Source organism: Cololabis saira, chromosome 1 (assembly GCF_033807715.1).
Source record: "Cololabis saira isolate AMF1-May2022 chromosome 1, fColSai1.1, whole genome shotgun sequence".
Taxonomy (NCBI): domain Eukaryota; kingdom Metazoa; phylum Chordata; class Actinopteri; order Beloniformes; family Belonidae; genus Cololabis; species Cololabis saira.
In genome coordinates this window covers 56724836-56729309 of record NC_084587.1, presented here as the reverse complement: position 1 = coordinate 56729309, position 4474 = coordinate 56724836, and positions in this window count along the sequence as shown.

Genomic DNA, 4474 nt, shown 5'->3' with positions numbered 1-4474 from the left:
AGAAGGTATTTGTGCTGATGTCATTTGTTTTCATTATCTCATATACAAACACATCATTAAAGTTGAAAAAAACATTTAAAAACGATCATTAAAATTGATTTAAAAAAATGATATTGAACAACAGTAATGGCATTAAAAGAAAACTAATAAAACGATGGATGGGTTTTCAACTTCAGAAGTTTTTCAGTTTTTCTTGGCTTATGAATATGTTGGAGTTTTAAAGTATTAAAGTCTTCAGACTATAAATAAATTGAATGTAAAACTGCCTTGTTTTATTTGTAAAATGTTTGTAAAGTTTAATAAAAAAAAAAGACTAATAATTAGCCGCCAAATGTTGGCCTAAATTTCCTTTTATTTTGTAACTATAATATCGAAAAACTCCCTACAAAATTATCCGACTTGCATAGACAGATGCTTTTCTCATGGTCATTAATTTATAAACATAATTTTTCTCCACATAGATACTATTTATGGAACAATAAAGACATTATATACAGAAACAAATCCATATTTTACCCTCACTGATTTTCTAATAACATTTTTCTGGTTGGTCAACTGTTTAATTCAAATGGCTTTACTCTTGACATATCAAGAATTTTTGTTGAAATTCAATATTATTTTCCCCGTTAAGGAATTTAATGTCATTATAAATGCAATTCCTACTGGAGTCGTCATGTTGTTTAAAAGTACGGCGGGACAGAACTTAAATTTAAATTTGTCTTTTGATCCGACCAAACTTGAAATTGGTGAGATTTGTTTCTTCTCAAGACGCAATAATAATCGTCATTTACGTGCATTGTTTCAGAAGGATGTTGTATCAATTCCATATGTGGGTTCTTATTGGAATAACTTTGTTTACGGTATGTGCTCTTTTCAATGTACAGGACTGTCTCAGAAAATTTGAATATTGTGATAAAGTTCTTTATTTTTGGTAATGCAATTAAAAAAACAAAAATGTCATACATTCTGGATTCATTACAAATCAACTGAAATATTGCAAGCCTTTTATTATTTTAATATTGCCGATTATGGTTTACAGTTTAAGATGAAGATTCCCAGAATATTCTAATTTTTTGAGATAGGATATTTGAGTTTTCTTAAGCTGTAAACCATGATCAGCTATATTAAAATAATAAAAGGCTTGCAATATTTCAGTTGATTTGTAATGAATCCAGAATGTATGACATTTTTGTTTTTGTAATTGCATTACAGAAAATCACAATATTCTAATTTTCTGAGACAGTCCTGTATTTCTGTAGTTCATTGGCTGAATCCCAATCCGCACCCTCACAGACTCGCAGACTTACGTGCGCGCTCCCGCATCTTGCGTAAGGGTTTAGGGCTGTCCCATTCCTCAAGTGGTTAAGTGCGCGACATGGATCTATTATATAACTGGATAAAGTATCGAAAATGGCCGCCCATTCATTTCAATGGAGTTTGCTCACCCAGCGCATCCGCCGAAAAAATTTCTGACTTCCTGGTTTACTTCGGCCCAATCCCAATCTCCACCCTCGCAGACTCGTAGATTTACGTACGCGCTCCCGCACCTTGCGTAAGGGCTTAGGGCTGTCCCATTCCTCAAGTGGTCAAGTGCGCGAGGGCTCCCGGCAGCCATTTTGAGCCCTTACTGCCCCCTTCCCGCAAGTCAGCATCCCAGCACACTCTGGGAAAGGGAATTACCCACAGTTCATTGCGTTGTGACATGAAAGGAGGTTACCAGGGAGAATGTAAACAAAACAGGGGGCGGAGGAAAAGGAACCATGTGCGACTGCGAGAAGAAAGTTCACCTGTAAATATAAATACATATCACTGGTGATTTAAATTCAGAAACTGTTGTCCCGTGATGATTTTTCAACGGCCCTATTATTTCCTTTACAAACAGGGAGCGACCAACAAACATATTATTTAACTATTGTTCTTTGGTTTATATATATATATATATATATATATATATATATATATATATATATATATATATATATACATATATATATACATATATATATATATATATATACATATATATATAAAACGTTTTGGACTTTCTTCAACACTAAAGACAAAAAGAGAGGCTGAGGGAGCTGGATGAAAAGGAGGAGGAGAGGGAAAGGAAGAGGGATGACCAGTTATCTAAGTTAATTGACATTTGTGGGAAGATGGAGGACAAAATGTTGTTTTCTTCATCATTTTTTCATTCATAATTTGAGGTTCAATTTCATTTGTTTTCATTTTATATTAGACCAGTGTTTTTCAATCCTGTTCCTCGTGGGCCCCAGTCCTGCATGTTTTAGATGTTACCCTGCTTCAGCACACCGTGATAAAAGTACCTGTGTCATCAACAGAGTTGTGCAGACCTTGGTGACAAGCTAATGAGGACCTTTAATTAGAATCAGCTGTGCTGGTGCAGGGAAACAATGGAGGCATGGATCTATTATATAACTGGATAAAGTATCGTAAATGGTCGACTTTCAGTGACGTCAGCGTCACGTGATCAAGTGTGAGAGGGTGTGAGGGCTCCAAATGGTATAAATAGGAATGGGACACACTTAGCAGAAACCGGAAACAAGTCAGATAAAAACGTCTGTTTTTGGGGGGTTTTTTTTCAATAAACTTTATTTAAAATTTCAATTTACAAAATTCCTAGTCAGATCAAAATGTTACCTACCGGTATTATAAGTTTGGGAATGATCATCCGGATGTTTGAACACAAAGTGGTAGCCTATATAAAGGAGCATAAAATTCAACAAAGAACACAATTTAAACATGCGCACAGTACAATATGTATTTCCTTGTTAACATTGTCTTTCTTTCAATCTACCCATACCAGCAAATCCAGTATGCCAGGATCAATCGCCCAGTAATTTCTTTTTTGTAAGCGCGTGTAAACTGAGTTAAATATTCCAGCTGTGTTATGACCATCTAATATTACTTTCCATTTTTCAGCATGATGTCATTTCATTTATGTAAGAGAGCGTATAAATTGATGGTAACCTGAGCTAAATATTACAGTTATCTTATTACTATTTACTGCAACGTTTTTGTTCAACTTGCTGAAATTGTTTAAATTTTGTGGTCATAAATAAATGAATAACCAAATAACTGCCTGACTTGTTTGTGTTGGATCTAAAACTATCTTGCTAGTATTTACATGTATGCATTTCTGTTAACATAGGGAATCTTAATTCAAACACTGTACTCAGATTAAAGAAAAGCAAGTCTTGTTTATTCAACACCAGCAGGTCAACTGAGGATTTGTCTAATCCAGTGCTTCTCAATCCTGGTCCTCGTGGGCCCCTGTCCTGCATGTTTTAGATGTTTCCCTGCACCAACACACCTGATTCTAATTAAAGGTCCTCATTAGCTTGTCACCAAGGTCTGCACAGCTCTGTTGATGACACAGGTACTTTTATCACGGTGTGCTGAAGCAGGGTAGCATCTAAAACATGCAGGACAGGGGCCCACGAGGAACAGGATTGAAAAACACTGGTCTAATATAAAATGAAAACAAATGAAATTGAACCTCAAATTATGAATGAAAAAATGATGAAGAAAACAACATTTTGTCCTCCATCTTCCCACAAATGTCAATTAACTTAGATAACTGGTCATCCCTCTTCCTTTCCCTCTCCTCCTCCTTTTCATCCAGCTCCCTCAGCCTCTCTTTTTGTCTTTAGTGTTGAAGAAAGTCCAAAACGTTTTATATATATATGTATATATATATATATATATATATATATATATATATGTATATATATATATATATATATATATATATATATATATATATATATATATATATATATATATATATATATATATATATATATAAACCAAAGAACAATAGTTAAATAATATGTTTGTTGGTCGCTCCCTGTTTGTAAAGGAAATAATAGGGCCGTTGAAAAATCATCACGGGACAACAGTTTCTGAATTTAAATCACCAGTGATATGTATTTATATTTACAGGTGAACTCAGAGCCGGATTAAATAAATGGACTACACTAGGCAGACTGTGATTTTCGGGCCCCCCTCCATCGATGTTATTTATGAAATCTTAAACTTACCAAAGTTACTAATAAAACTTAATTCACATTTTACATAGCAAAGTCATAGTCAAGTTGGTTCTTTGTATTCCAAAATAAGTCATGTGTTGTATATTAAACAGTCTATCAGACTATTTTTAGATTTTTATTATTTATACGTTATTACAATGCTCTGTTAAATGCTATTAAATTATCCTTATCTTATCGATTGTGAGCATTTTGCAGAAAATCTTAATTAAATGTGTTGATTAAATTGAATAGTTAAATAAGAAGTCAAATCTACAAAGACCAATAGAATTTGCAGTAAGACAAAGTGTGCTGTAGTATGTATGTCTGTATGTGTATATGTATGTATGTGTATGCGTATGCAGAGCTGTTAGAGAGATTTGCGAGGCCCTGTGTGAAACAGCCAGGGTGGCCCTCGCGCGTGA